Source organism: Rana temporaria, chromosome 12, assembly GCF_905171775.1.
Source record: "Rana temporaria chromosome 12, aRanTem1.1, whole genome shotgun sequence".
In the NCBI taxonomy this organism is placed as follows: Eukaryota; Metazoa; Chordata; class Amphibia; order Anura; family Ranidae; genus Rana; species Rana temporaria.
Window position 1 is genome coordinate 120123702 of NC_053500.1, and position 18341 is coordinate 120142042.

The 18341-nt window shown below is 45.4% G+C and overlaps 1 protein-coding gene across 1 annotated transcript in view; it reads left to right on the forward strand.

Annotated features, from left to right (window-relative positions):
* Positions 1-18341, forward strand: part of ZHX3 (zinc fingers and homeoboxes 3) — a 32352-nt gene that overhangs the window by 803 nt on the left and 13208 nt on the right. The gene's annotated exons all lie outside the window — the stretch shown is intronic.

Below are 18341 nucleotides of genomic sequence, written 5' to 3' on the forward strand. Positions count from 1 at the left end.
GCGCAACGCAGTGGGCGGAGATCTCACACAAAGTGACTTCACCAGGTCTGAGCGTAGGTGAGCGCAACGCAGTGGGCGGAGATCTCTCACAAAGTGACATCACCAGGTCTGAGCGTAGGTGAGCGCAACGCAGTGGGTGGAGATCTCACACAAAGTGACATCACCAGGTCTGAGCGTAGGTGAGCGCAACGCAGTGGGTGATCTCACACAAAGTGACATCACCGGGTCTGAGCGTAGGTGAGCGCAACGCAGTGGGTGGAGATCTCTTACAAAGTGACATCACCGGGTCTGAGCGTAGGTGAGCGCGACGCAGTGGGTGGAGATCTCTTACAAAGTGACATCACCAGGTCTGAGCGTAGTTGAGCGCAACGCAGTGGGTGGAGATCTCACACAGTGACATCACCAGGTCTGAGCGTAGGTGAGCACAACGCAGTGGGTGGAGATATCACACAAAGTGACATCACCAGGTCTGAGCGTAGGTGAGCACAACGCAGTGGGTGGAGATATCACACAAAGTGACATCACCAGGTCTGAGCGTAGGTGAGCGCAACGCAGTGGGTGGAGATCTCTCACAAAGTGACATCACCAGGTCTGAGCGTAGGTGAGCGCAACGCAGTGGGTGATCTCACACAAAGTGACATCACCGGGTCTGAGCGTAGGTGAGCGCGACGCAGTGGGTGGAGATCTCTTACAAAGTGACATCACCAGGTCTGAGCGTAGGTGAGCGCAACGCAGTGGGTGGAGATCTCACACAGTGACATCACCAGGTCTGAGCGTAGGTGAGCACAACGCAGTGGGTGGAGATATCACACAAAGTGACATCACCAGGTCTGAGCGTAGGTGAGCGCAACGCAGTGGGTGGAGATCTCTCACAAAGTGACATTGCCAGGTCTGAGCGTAGGTGAGCGCAACGCAGTGGGCGGAGATCTCGCACAAAGTGACATCACCAGGTCTGAGCGTAGAAGAGCGCAACGCAGTGGGTGGAGATCTCTCACAAAGTGACATCACCGGGTCTGAGCGTAGGTGAACGCAACGCAGTGGGTGGAGATCTCTCGCAAAGTGATATCACCAGGTCTGAGCGTTGGTGAGCGCAACGCAGTGGGTGGAGATCTCACAGTGACATCACCAGGTCTGAGCGTAGGTGAGCGCAACGCAGTGGGTGGAGATCTCACACAAAGTGACATCACCAGGTTTGAGCGTAGGTGAGCGCAACGCAGTGGGTGGAGATCTCTCACAAAGTGACATCACCGGGTCTGAGCGTAGGTGAGTGCAACGCTGTGGGTGGAGATCTCACACAAAGTGACATCACCAGGTCTGAGCGTAGGTGAGCGCAACGCAGTGGGAGGAGATCTCTCGCAAAGTGATATCACCGGGTCTGAGCGTAGGTGAGCGCAACGCAGTGGGAGGAGATCTCTCGCAAAGTGATATCACCGGGTCTGAGCATAGGTGAGCGCAACGCAGTGGGTGGAGATCTCACACAAAGTGACATCACCGGGTCTGAGCGTAGGTGAGCGCAACGCAGTGGGTGGAGATCTCCCGCAAAGTGACATCACCAGGTCTGAGCGTAGGTGAGCGCAACGCAGTGGGTGGAGATCTCACACAAAGTGACATCACCGGGTCTGAGCGTAGGTGAGCGCAACGCAGTGGGTGGAGATCTCACACAAAGTGACATCACCGGGTCTGAGCGTAGGTGAGCGCAACGCAGTGGGTGGAGATCTCACACAAAGTGACATCACCGGGTCTGAGCGTAGGTGAGCGCAACGCAGTGGGTGGAGATCTCACACAAAGTGACATCACCGGGTCTGAGCGTAGGTGAGCGCAACGCAGTGGGTGGAGATCTCACACAAAGTGACATCACCGGGTCTGAGCGTAGGTGAGCGCAACGCAGTGGGTGGAGATCTCACACAAAGTGACATCACCAGGAGGTCCTGAGGGTAGAAGAGCGCAACTGGACGTGGCGGGTGGTGATTCTGAGGTTTGCGCTGGAGCAATCCACCATTTCAATAGCAGCTGAGCCGCTGCTCTGTGTGTCCAATCAGACTCGCAGCCCTGGCTTCACCTCGCTCCCTCTCTTCTTATTGGCTCATTGACTATGATTGACAGCGACGGGAGCCAATGCCTCCTGCTGTTGTAGAGTCTCCTCATTTCATCACAGCACACAATTGTATGTCACGGTACAGCAGTTCAGCGCTGTAAATAAAGTGTCTTTTGTGCACTTCAAATAAAGTTGAATGAAGGAACAGGGAAGAAAAAAAGGGCGTTGTGTGATGTGCTGAAACGTGCATCACGCCGGCTTCTGCCTCCATTACACTGCAGCTGGAACAAATACCTGCCATGCAATAAACAAGCGCGGTGTGCTGAGCAGAAGCTGTCTGTGTGACTGGGCCATAAAATATAAGTTTACCTTTTCTGGAAAAAAAAATAGGTAACCTCACCAAAAATTAGATAACCTCACCCCCTACCGGTCCCTCCTATACTTACCTCTGTGGGCGATTGGGTTCTACTGCCTATGCGGCCGGTGTATCGGTCCAGGGATTTAAAAGCCGCAGCCTTCTTTCCTTATGCCACGTACACATGATCGGACATTCCGACAACAAAACTGTGGATTCTTTTTTTTTTTCGACGGATGGTCGCTCAAACTTGTGTTGCATACACACGGTCACACAAATGTTGTCGGAAATTCCAAAGGTCAAGAACGCGGAGACGTACAACACTACGAGCCGAGAAAAATTAAGTTCAATGATTCCGAGCATGCGTAGAATTTTTGTGCGTTGAATTGTGTACACATGGTCGGAATTTCCGACAACTTTTGTTGTCGGAAAATTTGAAGAACCAGCTCTCAAATTTTTGTTGTTGGAAATTCTGACAGCAGATGTCCGATAGAGCCTACACACGGTGGGATTTTCCGACACCAAGCTCACATTGAACATTTGTTGTCGGAAATTCCGACCGTGTGTACGTGGCATTAAGGATGTTTGGATGATCAGAGTGATTCTGATTTGTGACAAGCTGGCACATGACCAATTAGACCACTCAGTATTGCTGTGATCTGTCCCGGGAAAGAAGGCCATGGCCCGGACCCCTGGCAAACTATGTGTGCAGTGACAGCTGATTATTATCTACAGGGGCAGGTGCAATGGGAACCAGGTGGGTGTGGAGTTTTCACTTGATTTTTTTTTTTTTTTTTTTTGTATTATTTTTTTGCCATCTGTGTCCCATTTGGGGAGATTTTCATTTACTTCCTGTGCCATAGCCAAACAGGAAATAGATGGAAATCCATTCAAAGTAAGAGTCTGTAGTTGTCACCAGAACTAGGGTCCCAATTGGAAGATTTCCTATCATACTCTTCTGGGTATAACCCAAAATTTTGGATTTTTATTTTATTTCAGTGATGATTGTAAACAGGACAAATGCAGAGGGTGAATCTCTCTAACAGGGGCTCAGATGGCAATAAAAAACTGATGGGTGTTCTAATCCCTCTCCACTCTATCCAAAACAAAAGAAAAAGTTTTGACTTTAGTTATACTTTAAGGAAACTTTGCTATAGCATTTGTTTTATTTTGCAACTTGTCTATTTCATTTTTCTGTCTGGGTACCATAAGGGAGATTCTTCACTTCCTGTCCTGGAGATGCACCTGGAAGTATGAGGAAATCTCTCAAAATTAGCTATCCCCCTTTTTAATTGTCATTGGAACAGGTGTCCCCTTTGGATCTGGTGTCCCGGTTATAGCGACCAATATCCCCCCCCCCCCTCATATTTTAGATGACTTTTCATCTTTTATTGTTTGTAGATGTATATTTGTCTTTTTTTCTTTTTTCTACGTTTTAATAGTAGCAATTCCTGTGGCCTGCATATACATATTGTATTTCTCATCACTTTCTGTTCTTTGACAGTCACCAGGACCAGTAGAGAGGGTGAATCTACCTATCAGGGAAACACTGGTAATAAGTTACAGGGGTTGTATTCCTTCCTTATGTCTACCCAAAAGAGGAAATATAAAAAAAAGTACATACGATTAGGACTGGGGAAAAAATCGTTGTGAATCGAGTTGGGAGGTCAAATCGATTCAGATTTTGACCAAATCGATTTTTTTTATTTATTTATTCCATAGGACCGGCGCTCCGTGGACTAGGCCTAAGCCGCGGCCTCGCCTAAAAAAATCCTGCTTGCCGCGATCCTGGGAAAAGGCGGGACGCCGCGGACTAGGCCGAAGCTGCAGCCTTTTCCCAGGATCGTGGCGAGCTGCGGGCAGGATATTTTAGGCGAGGCTTCGGCCTCTTCCTAGGATCGGGGCGGAATAGGCCAAAGCCGCGGTCTCGCCTAAAAACTCGGTGCCGTGTACATCAGAAAAAAAGACTTGAATTGTGAATTAAAGCGAGGGTTCACCCTAAAAAAAAAAAATTCTACCATGCCATCGAGCATACTAGCGCGAGCTACAGTATGCCTTTATTTTATTTTTTTGCGTCGTACTCAAAATAACCGAAATAGGACTTGGCTCTTCACGGCGCCTGCGCAGTCAGCTCCTAGTCTGTGCGCAGGCGCCGTATAGCGTCGTGAAGAGCAGAGTCCTACTCTGGCTATTTTCGGGAAGCGTGACGCGCCATAGCCGGCCGTCAATCATGTTCCCCTCTGTGTAGGAACGCCTACTCCCTGCGGGGAGTCTGAAACTTAACTGAGGGATTAAACTGTGAGTACGGCGCAAAAAAAATAAATAAAGGCATACTGTAGCTGACGCTAGTATGCTGGATGGCATGGTAGAAACTTGTTTTTTAGGGTGAACCTCCGCTTTAAGGTTTTTTTTTTTTTTTTTTTATTATCGCAGATTTTATGGCGCCAGCTCTACATAGGATTTTAGTAAAGCTGCCCATACATGATGGATCATTGGTCAGGAGAGGCCAGGGTTGATTCAGTAAAGCAAGTGATGTGATAGTCTTCACACATTATTCAGAAGAGACAGCCAGGCTTTGTAGAGTTGTTGAAAATATTTGAGCTAAAATATTAAAGTGGTTGTAAAGGCAGAAGGATTTTTACTGTAATGCATCCTATGTATCAAGGTAAAAAAAACTTCTGGATGCAGCTCCCTCGAAATCCGATCGTGTGTGTTGCTGGACAGATCAGCTTAAGAAAATGCAGAAATTAATTCTTAAAAAAACAAATTCAGCCGCCACATCTAGGGATTGGTAAGCTGTTGTCTTTGTTCCATTGAGGAGCTTTCATTTCCTTTTACAGAGACAAAACTGGAGGTGTAAATCTCTATAAAGTGAGGCCAATTCTTCTCTTGTCACGGAAACAAGTATACCTGTAGGAAAATTTCCCCTTGAACCCTGTTCTAGTGACAAGTGTAAAATGTTGGGTCTCCTGTAATTGTCTTTTGATGTTTAGCAGGACAAATAGAGTGACTCTACCTTGTGGGGACACATGGCAATTCAATGACCGGGGTTCTCATCCTTCGTGTTCCGTTCAGTTTGGTTCTACATACACTTTTCAGTAAAGCTGCCCATACACAATAGGAAATGATTGTACTTTAGGTTGGGGTGTTCTGACATGATCCAGTGAAAGTAAAGGGATAGGACCGTTTTCAAATATTTTTGACATTCAGGCAAGCATTTTCCAGAATTATTTTTTGTTCTGAAGTAGGACCGAAACAACTAATCGATTAATCGATTATGAAATGAATCGATTACAATTTTCATAATCGATTAATCAGCCAGTAGCATAATGGGGTTAAAAAAACCTAACATTAGCCCTTTATAGTACAAAAAAGCAAATCGCTACGGTAAATATTACTTTCACTGTCCCACAGTAAAAAAATGAACCCCTCACAGTAGCGATTATTTGCTCTTTTTGTACTTATTTTTTATTTATTTTTTATCCCCATTATGTTACTAAACATCTCAGGCCTGGGGGTCACACCTCTGTGTTTTGGTGCTTTTTGCAGAAACGCACTACAGTTAATTTACATGTTTTCCTATGGGACACGATCACATCCATGATTTTTTTTCAGCTACAGCGTATTTGGAAAGGGCGAGGACTTTTTAACGCAAAACGGTGCTATTTTTTATTGGTTCAATAGACTTCAATGGAGAAGCTGCCGAAAAGCATGTAATGTGTTTTTGCGGCAATTTGTGTTTTGTAATCTGCCCAACAACAAATTGGCCCGAAATTTTTATTTTTTTTAATGCTATTATGCGATTAATCGAAACAATAATCGTTAGTTGCAGCCCTATTCTGAAGTGTTATCAAACCAAAAACGTTTTTCTTTTGCTGTCTGTAACCTTTGGGGAGACTTCACTTTCTATTCCATAGACACAAGAGATAAGAGGAAATCTATCAATTTATGAATAACTTCTTCTTAGGTCTGGTCACACCAATGCAGGTTGCATATTTCAGGTGCAGTTTGCATTTTTCAATACACATTTTGAATCCATTTGAAGTCTAGGGAACCAAAAACCAGAAAAGTCCCTGGCACTTTCCATAAAATGCACAGATGTGAAGTACATCTGTAGAAAAAAAAAATGTTAAATGGACTGTAGTGTGTTTCTGCAAAACTGAAAATGCACTAAAAAATACACAATGTGAACCAGGCCTAAAACAGTTGTGTCCTGAACAGGTGTTTACAATAGAAGATTTCCCTCTATCCTTTTGACAACTGTAGAATGTTAGTCTGGCCGTACATTATACGATTTTCTTCAATTTACTCTAGATTTACCTTTAACCACTTAAGACCCGGACCAATATGCAGCTAAAGGACTTTGTCCCTTTTTGCAATTCAGCACTGCGTCGCTTTAACTGACGATTGCGACGTGGCTCCCAAACAAAATTGGCGTCCTTTTTTTCCCACAAATAGAGCTTTCTTTTGGTGGTATTTGCGGTTTTTATTTTTTGCGCTATAAACAAAAATAGAATGACCTTTTTGAAAAAAATGCAATATTTACTTTTTGCTATAATATCCCCAAAAAGATATAAAAAAAAAGTTTTTCCCTCAGTTTAGGCTGATACGTATTCCTGAAAATCGCAATAAGCGTTTAACGATTGGTTTGCGCAAAATTTATAGCGTTTACAAAATGGGGGATAGTTTAAGGCATTTTTATAAAAATAATTTTTTGCTACAAATTTTTTTTTTTTCGTGACTGCGACATTATGGCGGACACATCGGACAATTTTGACACATTTTTGGGACCATTGTAATTTTCACAGCAAAAGTGCTATAAAAAATGCATTGATTGCTGTGAAAATGGCAATTGCAGTTTAGGAGTTAACCCCTACTGCGCCCCCTAGTGGTTAAGTGTGACCTCATATGTGTTTCTAACTGTAGGGGGGCGGGGCTGGGCTTGTGACATCATTGATCGTCTTTCCCTATATCCGGTAACAGACGATCAGTGATGCTGCCACTGTGAAGAATGGGGAAAGGTGTGTTTACACACACCTCTCCCCATTCTTCAGCTCTTGTGACCGATCACGGGACACCAGCGGCAATCGGGTCCCGTGGAGTTTCGAACCGGGTCGCGGGCGTGCACGCGACCCACGGCTGGGCACTTAAAGGGGACGTACCCTTACGTGATTGTGCCCAGCCTTGCCATTCTGCCGATGTATATAGGGATTAGGCAGTCCTTAAGTGGTTAACTGTGTAGTACAAGGGCCTTTCTGATTGCATACAAATTTGAAATTATTTAGATTTGATCTCATATTATTATTATTATATGGTTTTGGGAAATCTGTAGTCAAAATTTGTATAATGTATGGCCAGCCTTAAGATTTCTCATCACTTTGACATGTTGACAAAGGACAAATAGAGGTGGGAATGTGGACAACAGTACACATCTGACAGGTTCTACTTCTCCCCCCCCCCCCCCTATTCCAAACAGGAAACAATTTAGGCTAGTGATGCACTAAAGTGGAGTTCCTACAAAGAAATTGGAATTTGGAATTTGCCACTGATGACTGATTTGCTTGTGTGACATGAACTTTTAAGTAGTTGGAAAGACAGGTGGATTTATTTATTTTGTTCCTTTTGGATGGAGTAGGGAAGAGTTAGAGCCTCTTCCAAGTGTTGCTGTGCTTTCCTCTGAGTAGTTTAACCCTCTTTCTCCTGGTGACCACTGTGATTGGAAAAAGAGAAATGGATATCAATCTCTATTCTGTGGACCACAATTGGTTAAACCAGAACCCCGTATTTCCTGTGACTGTAAAGTTTTATTGGTTGAATTGAATTCTCTGTCGGAGTGATCTGGCGGCTGTAATACACTGCAGTAGCTCGTGCTGCATATAGTAAGCTGTACTGTTTTTTCCTTCTGCATCTGGAAAGAAACAGTCGGTCCTTTTGGCATCTCAGCCATTCAGAAACAACTTGTATTATTTTTCTTTGTTAATGGGCAATAAATATAAGACCTATAGGTGAAGATGCGGGTGTGTATGTCACATTCTGCACCTCAGCCAATCGGAGAATGCCTTGTACAACGTCCACACTGGGTGGACTGACCTGTAAAAAGTAAGCATTCATTTGACCTGAGCTGTCCCAATAAAACAATTTAAAATGAAGGGAAACCATGGAGTTCTGGATTAAGATCTCTTTAAAAAATAATGCACCAAGCCCTGGTGTAAGATGGCAAAGTTCTAATAGAATGTTTCTATGCAGCCATAACATCTGGCTCCTAAGTCTTCATTTTTGGCAGCTTGTAGTCTTGAAAATGTTGGCCTGTTCATTTTGCTGCTATGTTCTTCACAGTGGCATGTGTCCAGCAGCTGGGGCGTGTGACTGTAAGCTAGTGCATTGCAAATTTCAGAGCTTTACGGTTTGTCTAAAGGTTTCAAAGTGGAGTCTGAGTTCTTGTTTTGATGAATGGAAGTCTTGCCCATCAAGGTTGTTTGCTGGGTGAGCAGTACTTCTTTTTTTTTTTTTTCGTTATGTAGTTGCCCAATATTAGCTGGAGTTTTTATTGTTTTTAAGTGTTAGTGCTGCAGAAGTGCACGTGTGATTTCCTCTGTTTGTAACATGAAAACTGGGCCTCCAAGTGCATAAACGCTCGATGGCCGCCAGCCCCCAATCTGTTCTGCTTCACTCTTTTCTTTTGCCTGCCAGGCTGATTGTGGGTCAGATGTTATGCACGCTTCAGTACTTGCCGGCCTCCTGCTGCAGTCTGATCATGCGCATCGTAATTTTTCTTCTATATACTGTGGGAGTTGCAGGCAAAGAATGGAAAAACACAACCTGCACTCCTAACCCCGTGTGTATAGCAACAGTTTAGGTAGGGACATGATGCACCCATGGGATTATCTACATCTCTATAACATTGCGGGCTGAAAAGAGGTCTTGAACGCTTAGTATTTTGCCTAAATGGATTTAAATAAAATAGCATCATGTCCGTTAAGTGCCTTTTTAGGTGGCCAGAGCTTTCCAGGGTGTTGCAAAGTACCGTGATCTCTGTAATTCTTAAGTGATTTTTACATGTTTACCTTTAAAAAAAATTCTATATTATTCATGATTTAAAAAATGTAGGGCTGTTACTGATCAAAATTTTTGTGTTCGATTAATCGTTTTTTTTTTTATCGATTAATCGACTAATTTCGATTAATTATAACGCACATACAGATCCAACTACTTTTAGCTGATGATCTTGCAGGCTGATTAAATCGATGTAGCTAGATAAACTGTAAAAAATGGTGCGAGTAATACCAAACGGTAACAAAAGCAGTCAAAAAACATGTAGCTAAGTATGAAACTGGTATAAAAATGTGTATAACAATGCCACTGCTGAACCCAGATGAGGAAAAGTTAAAGTGGGAGTTCACCCATAAAACATTTTTTTCAAAGAATCCCCTTAGATGGATGCTCGTTTTGTCTAGGGGAATCGGCTAGTTGTTTTAAAATATGATCCGTACTTACCGTTTTCGAGATGCATCTTCTCCGTCGCTTCCGGGTATGGGTCTTCGGGAGCGGGCGTTCCTTCTTGATTGACAGTCTTCCGAGAGGCTTCCGACGGTCGCATCCATCGCGTCACTAGTAGCCGAAAGAAGCCGAACGTCGGTGCGGCTCTATACTGCGCACCGACGTTCGGCTTCTTTCGGCTACTAGTGACGCGATGGATGCGACCGTCGGAAGCCTCTCTCAATCAAGAAGGAACGCCCGCTCCCGAAGACCCATACCCGGAAGCGACGGAGAAGATGCATCTCGAAAACGGTAAGTACAGCTCATATTTTAAAACAACTAGCCGATTCCCCTAGACAAAATGAGCATTAAGCTAAGGGAAAAAATTGTTAGGTACGGGTGAACCCCCGCTTTAACATCAGTCCGTCGGCATGTAGATGTCCCGTTGATAGAGGGAAGTGTAACAGCCCTTGCGTGTGGCAGATAGTAAGGTCCCGCCGACATGCAGATATGAAGGCACAGCAAAGGAGCCCTTCAGATGGACACGGAAAGCCACGCCGGTGGCCGTGACGTCACCGGATCTCCGACGGAACTCCCTGAAGCCAGCGGAGAGGTGAGTACAAATCAAAATAATTTTGTTCGATCAAAAAAATTAAAGATTAATAGATTAATTAAAAGTTAATTTCCACAGCCCTAAAAAATGGATTCCAGAACAATCCCAAAACCGTTCAAGACGAGAGAGTTGGAGGTCCCTGCTCACAAGAGCTTACACTCTAAAAAGGGAGGGCTAAGTGATGGAAAAGTTGGTAACTGTGGGCCGGTTCACACAGGCGCGGCTCGTCGGGCGACTTAGCCGCCTGGCAAGTCGCGCTCAGTTCTGTACAATGGAACCGTTCTAATCGGAGCGATTTCAAGTCGCTCCGACGTAGAAAAAGGTTCCTGTACTACTTTGGGATGATTTCAGGGCGACTTGCATTGACTTCAATATAGAAGTCATTTTGCAAGTCGCCTCTGAAGTTGTGTACAGATCGCTGTGCCGAGTCGCTCGGCAAGTCATGCTGCCCCCGTGTGAACCGGATCTGAGGGATGCTGTGTTCGAGAAGTTTGTTTGTCCAGATAGGTTTCGTTGAAGAGATGAATTTTGAGAGATTTCCAAAAGGCAGACAGAATAGGAAATCTCTTTATCAGTAGGGAGTTTGAGGAGGAGAGAGGCTCTGGAAATCTTCAATTGGCGCATGTGTGGAGGTGATGAGGGAGCTAGAGAGCAGAAGGTGGTTAAAGTGGATGTAAACCCACTCATCAGAAATAACGGGAATCTGCAATTATTAAATATGTAGCCTGCCATTGCCGTCGCTGAAATGGTTGGCTGCTTGGCTTTCTCTGGCTTCGGTGGTGACTGACCTGAAATAAGTATGTAGTCAGTTGGCTTCAATCTTTGAGCCATCTATTTTTTTCAGCCTGATAACCAGGCAGCTAAGGCCTATTTCACACAGGCGTGCCATCTGTCTATCCCTATGGGTGGCCGGATGTAAGCAGATACGTGTCCACCTATATTCGCCCATTCACGCTCAACATACAGAATGCAAAAAATTTGCATCCAGGTCCGCTTTTACTGACCGGACTATAGATGTGGGCAGATATTGCTGATGCATGTCGTGTGTGTGTGTGTGTGTGTGTGTGTGTGTGTGTGTGTTTTTTTTCCCCATCACAAGATGAAGTAAAAATTGGATCAGACAGATGTGACATTGGTTTCCTTTATGATCCAACACTGTGGGAAAAGGGCCTTACACTTAAAAAAACAAAAAAATTAGAGTTGATGACAAAACAAAGGTAAGGTATACACTTGCCACCCAAGATGTTGTGTTTTTTTTTTTTTGTTTTTTTAAGCGGAACTTTCCTGTATTTGACCATGAAACCGCTATTTAATTAATTTTTAATGTTTAAATGTAAACTCTCCCATCTCTCCATGCCTTATTCTGTTGAGAAAACACACCATTGCATTTCTGGCTGCGACCATCTTGAGTAAGGGCAGATGACTCGTGTAGCATTTACTTAAAGAGGAAGTAAGCCCTGATGGGGTTTACTTCCTCTTTGTTTCTCTGTAAAGGTAAAGCATAATGGGCTACTGTGCACCGCATAGTAGCCCATCATGTGACCCTTACCTGCAGGAGAAGTCCACGATGTTCCCGTCTTCCTCGCTAGTAGCGAGCGGCCATTGTTCTCCCCTCTTCCTTCCGGGGCCGCGAACTCCGGCTCTGTGACTGGCGTGACGCCACTCCCTCGCAAGTGTTAGAAACGATACAGCGTGCCCTTTCTAACTCTGGCGCAAGTGCAGAAGAAATCGCCCTACAACGATTTGCAAATATCTCCTAGACCGTGCAGGTCTGGGAGATATTTCAAGCACCTACAGGTAAGACTTAATCTAGGCTTACCTGTAGGTTAACCACTTGCTTACCGGGCACATATACCCCCCTCCTGCCCAGGTGAAATTTCAGCTTCCGGCACTGCGTCGCTTTAACTGACAATTGCGCGGTCGTGTGACGTGGCTCCCAAACAAAATTGACGTCCTTTTTTCCCCACAAATAGAGTTTTATTTTGGTGGTATTTGATCACCTCTGCGGTTTTTATTTTTTGCGCTATAAACAAAAAAAAGCAACAATTTTGAAAAAAAAAACTATTTTTTACTTGTTGCTATAATAAATAGCCCAATTTTTTTTCCAAAATTTTTTTTTTCTCAGTTTAGGCCGATACGTATTCTTCTACATATTTTTGGTAAAAAAAAAAAAAAAAAAATCGCAATAAGCGCTTACAAAATATGGGACAGAATTATTATTATTATTATTATTATTATTTTTTTTTATTTTTTTTACTAGTAATGGTGGCGATCTGCGATTTTTTTTATTTTTTTTTTATTGAGACTGCGACATTATGGCGGACACATCGGACACTTTTGACACATTTTTGGCGCCATTCACATTTATACAGCGATCAGTGCGATAAATATGCACTAATTACTGTATAAATGTGACTGGCATTCAAGGGGTTAACACTAGGGGGTGAGGAAGGGGTTAAATGTGTGCCTGTATTGTGTTCTCACTGTGTGTGGAGGGGGGTGACTGGGGGAGGTGACCGATCTGTGTCCCTATGTACAAGGGACACAGATCAGTCTCCTCTCTCCCCTGACAGGACGTGGAGCTCTGTGTTCACACACAAAAAATAGCGCTGCTATACCGCATGAAAAAAACCTGCCCTGTAGTGTTCAATGTGAAAGCCCGAAGACTTTCACACTGAAGCGGTGCGCTAGCAGGAGCGCTCCAAAAGTCCTGCTAGCCGCATCTTTACTGCGGTAGAGGAGCGGTGTGTTCACCGCTTCTATACCACACCTTCCCATTGAAATCAATGGGAAACCACGGTAATACCGCCCGCAACTAACCCTTTTTTGGCCGATAGCGGGGGTAAAAACCTCACCGCTAGTGCCCGAATATCACGGTAAATACAACGGTATAGCCGCGCTACAAATAGCGCGGCTATACCGTCACCGCGGCTCTATCCCCAATGTGAAAGCAGCCTAACGCATTTGGTGTGTGTGTGTGTGTGTGTGTGTGTGTGTGTGTGTTTTTTTTTTTTGTGTGTGAATTGACTACTTTTGAGACAACCGCATGAGTTATTTTAACTCAAATGTATGCTTTATTTATCTTTGTGTGAATTGACCCCTAAGTGCAGGTTCACACTACCACGACTTGGGATCCGACTCATGTCGCCTGACTTCAGAAAAGGTTCCTGTACGACTTCAGGCGACTTCTAGGCAACTTGTACCCATTGATTTCAATGGAAGTTGCCTCCAAAGTCGGATCTCCGTCTTAACTGAAGCAACGTTACAGGAAGAGAAAATAGTTTACTCAGGCAAACTCCTCCCTCCCACAGAGCTGATTATTCTGTGATTGGCCACAGCCAAAGTCGCCTGTCCTGGAGGTAACATTTTAAGTCGCGTTGTAAGTTGCTCCAAGTCACGCTGAAGTTGCCTTGCAAAGTCGCGCTGTAAGTCAGGTTGCCCCTGTGTGAACCGGCTCTTGGTGTCTGTGGCATAAACAGGACAGTGTTTTTTTTTTTTTTTTTTTTTTTTACAGTCCCCATTTAACATCATTTTATTACCTATTGATCTTGCCGGTAGAAACTTTTTTTTTTTTAACAGCCTAATTATGCAGCACAAGTGGCAGTTACAGGGCTGGGATAAACAGAGCCGCAGCATTCTTACCCATGTGATCAGCTGTGTCCAATCACACGTAAGCAAGGAGATGCTGTGTATCGACTCTCCTCACCTCATATTTGACAGTGTGAGGAGAGCCGATCCAATCGGCGCCATCTCCTCACAGGAGAGACTTGTATAGATAATCGGGGAACTGATCATCTGTGCCGTGATTACTGTGAGTCCACTCTGTCGCCCCATCAGCACCACCCCTTCAGTGCAGGAGAAAAATTACTTATTTACACATTTTTCTGACAAACTAAAACTTTTTTTTTTTTTGCAAAAAAAAAAAACGTGCTGATTACCAATTCCATACCGGGCATTTTCACCCCCTTCCTGCCCAGACCAACTTTTAGTTTTCAGCGCTGTTGCACTTTGAATGACAATTGCACGTTTCCCCCCCCCCCCCCCCCCCACAAATAGAGATTTTGTTTGGTGGTATTTGATCATCTCTGCGTTTTTTTATTTTTTTGCGCTATAAACAAAAGAGCAACATTTTGAAAAAAAATCTTCTTTTTGATTTAATAAATATCAAAAAAAAAAATTGATAGTTTAGACCGATACGTATTCTTGTACATATTTTTGGCAACATTTTTTTCCGCAATAAGCGTATATTAATTGGTTTGCGCAAAAGTTATAGCGTCTACAAAATAGGGGATAGATTTATGGCATATTTTTTTTTTTTTTTTTTTTTTTTTTTTTACTAGTAATGGCGGCGATCTGTGATTTTTTTTTTTATTGTGACCGTGACATTGCGGCGGACATATCGGACACTTTTTTGACACCTTTTTGGGACCATTCACATTTATACAGCAATTAGTGCTATAAAACTGCACTGATTACTGTGTAAATGTGACTGGCAGGGAAGGGGTTGACACTAGGGGGCACTGAAGGGGTTAATATGTTCCCTGGGAGTGATTTCTAACTGTAGGGGGAGGGGACTCACAAGGGGAGGAGACCGATCGGTGTTCCTCTGTTCTGGGAACACACATTGGTCTCCTCACCTCTGACAGGAGGTGGATCAGTGCGTTTACACACACAGATCCACACTCCTGGCGTGTTTGCCGGCAATCGGACATCGCGACCGCCGGGTCGCAAGCTTTGCTGCGGGCGGCGCCGTGTGTTCGCCCCCTAGCTGCCACGATGCACAGGACGTCCTATGACGTCTACTCTGAAAGACACACAGTTCCTGCCAACGTCATATTATTATGGCTCGGTAGGGAACTGGTTAAATACCACCAAAAGAAAGCTTTATTTGTGGCAAGAAAATGATAAAAAACTTATTGGGGTACGTCGTTGAATGACCGCGCCATTGTCATTCAAAGTGCAACAGTGATGAAAGCCGAAAATTGGCCTGGGCAGGAAGGGGTTGGAAGTGCCCGGTATTGAAGCTGTTCAAGTCCAAGACTTTACGTAAAAAGAAAAAGCTGCTGCGTTGTTGTATTGAGTTACATCAGGCATGTGGATCATTGGAATGCGTCATTTTGTGTGCTGGACGTAGCACACTATGTAATCACGGGATTGTTTTCTGTGACTGCCGGTGTGTGTTCTGCAGGTGATGCAACTCCATTCCGTTCAGTTAAATGCTACCTACCTATATGTACTGGGGAAGAGATCGCCCGCACAGTATTTTTCCACTCACTGAACCAATTCTGCTGATGGCAGAACACACTGTTCTGGTGTTACTTGGCTCAATGTCAGGCTCTTCCCAGTTTGGTGACTGGGATATGTAAAAGGAAGATTACGTACAAATGAGCATTGGGACATGTATTTGAGTGGAGCAGTTTTCTTGCTTTGTACTACAAATGAAGAAACGTATGTGTTGAGTGCTAGATCGCATTGTATCGCAAACAATTGTCTTTTTTTGCAAATTGTTGCATCTCAGGGCTTTTGATTTCTTGCAGTTTATTTGCAACCTTTTTTTCTCAAGTCGTCTTCCAGGACGGCACCTTGAGAGTAGACTGGCTCCACCTGACAGGAAACACAATCAGAAAGAGGTTTAAAAGCCCCGCCCCTCCCCGTGCACCTCAGTTATTGATTGTGTTTCCCACCAGCGAAACAGTTTGTTATTTTTTGTCAGACCTAAGGCCTGGGGCTGGTGGTCCCCCTCCGGGTACTGAGCAGTGGGTCCTGGGAGGCCGTCCCTGCCTCAGCTAAAGGTGTAATGCCTGTCCCGGGGGGTTTTCCCCGTGTGATAGGGGGGGGGAGGAAGATTGCAAACAATACCCCCCTTCTTTCCTTTCTATAGGAATCCCTGGGATAGTGGCTATCCCAGTACTCCTATTTGGCCATGTTCCCTCTCCTCCAGGACCCCTTACCTGCTGGGCGGGTGTGAGGGCTTCCTCAGCGTGGCTCCGGTGTACTGTCCTCCCGGGGACATTTTCGAATGGAGCCAGCAGTCGACGCCGCGTCACAGGCGGCGCGCGGTGATGACGAAGCTTCCGGTCTTCACCAAAATGGCGGCCGCCAGCGGCGTCGGCTCCTCGCTGTTCTCACTGCAGCAAGGAGGAGAGTGGCGCCTGCACAACTTCGCTATGGAGCGCGAGGATCGTTCGCTAGCAGCCGCTGCCGAGGACACCACCAAGGGTGAGTCTGCCTCAGAATGTCAGGGGGGCATATTGGACTGGGTCCTCTCCCCCCCCCCCTCCTCTCCTCTCACACTTGTATGTATGGGCTGTGATATATTTTTCTCTCCCCTTACAGGGGAGGAGGTTTCTGCCCAGGGGGAAGCTGCTAATCTCTCCCTAAAACACACTTCCAAAACCAAGAGGTGTGGTAACTGTAGCATTAAGCTGGCTGCAGATTACTCCAAACTTCTTTGTGCCAAATGCATACAAAAGCTGGCAGGAAAGGAAACTTCCCTTATTATGAAAGAATTCCTAAATGTCCAATCCCAAATGCTCTCCACATTAAAGGGATTTAAGGACACCTTAAAAAATAGGGCTGGGGTGGTGGCTCATTCCTCAGAATTTGGAGGAAGGCCTCCCATGGAACCAGACAAATCCTCTCGGGATAACCACGGATGCCAGCTCCTGGGGGTGGGGAGCCCACATGTCGGGTCTCCAGGCCCAGGGGCCCTGGGATCGACAACAAAGCAGGTCCTCTTCCAACTTCCGCGAATTATTAGCGGTCGGGAAGGCCTTGGAGGCATTCGAGGAGAGAGTCATGAACCAAGAAATACAGATTCTCTCCGACAACGCAACCACGGTGGCGTTCATAAATCACCAGGGAGGCACCAGGTCCCGTTCTCTCCTAAGGCTGTCCTTAGAAATTCTAGGTTGGGCAGAACAGAGAGTCCTCTCCCTTTCAGCAATTCACATCAGGGGAGTCTTAAACCTAGAAGCGGACTTTCTAAGCCGCCAACCCATCCTCCAGGGGGAGTGGGAATTAAATCGAGAAGTCTTCGACTGGGTTCGACATCGTTTCGGCAACCCAGAAATAGACCTCTTCGCGAACAGGAAGGTAGAAAGATTCTTCTCCCTCTCCCGGGATCAGGGATCGGAGGGTGTGGACGCGTTGGCCCAGGCCTGGACATTTCATCTGGCCTATGCCTTCCCTCCCCTGAGTCTGATCCCAAGGGTCCTACAGAAACTGAGTCGCTCACGAGGGAAGCTGATCCTGATCGCTCCCCAGTGGCCCAAAAGAGCTTGGTTCCCAATGTTAGAACGTTGGTCAGTTCTTCCCCCCCTTCCTCTTCCGGTCCGAGTGGACCTTCTGCGGCAGTGACCGATCTTTCACCCAGAGCCCGACTTTTTCAGTCTGACGGCCTGGTACTTGAGAGGTGGAACCTGCAGCGGAGAGGATGTTCGGAGAAGGTAATAAATACCCTTTTGGCTAGTCATAAGGAGGTCACTAGAAAGATCTATGCTAAGACCTGGGGGGTGTTTTCACGCTGGTGTGCAGCCAGGCAAGCCCCACTACCTGAAATATCTGTCATCCTGGAATTTCTCCAGGAAGGAGTTGATCTAGGACTAGCCACAAGAACCTTAAGAGTACAAGTAGCCGCCTTGTCCTACTTTTTAGACAAGAGGCTTGCCCTGGATCCGCTGATCAAGAGGTTCCTGTCGGCTAGGGATAGGTTATCCCCTATTCAGATCTCCAGGGTTCCCCCCTGGGACCTCACCTTGGTACTAGACCATTTATCCAAACCTCCGTTTGAACCGATAGACAGCATTCCGGTTAGGCTGTTGACATTTAAATTCTCTTTTCTTCTGGCTATTACTACGGCC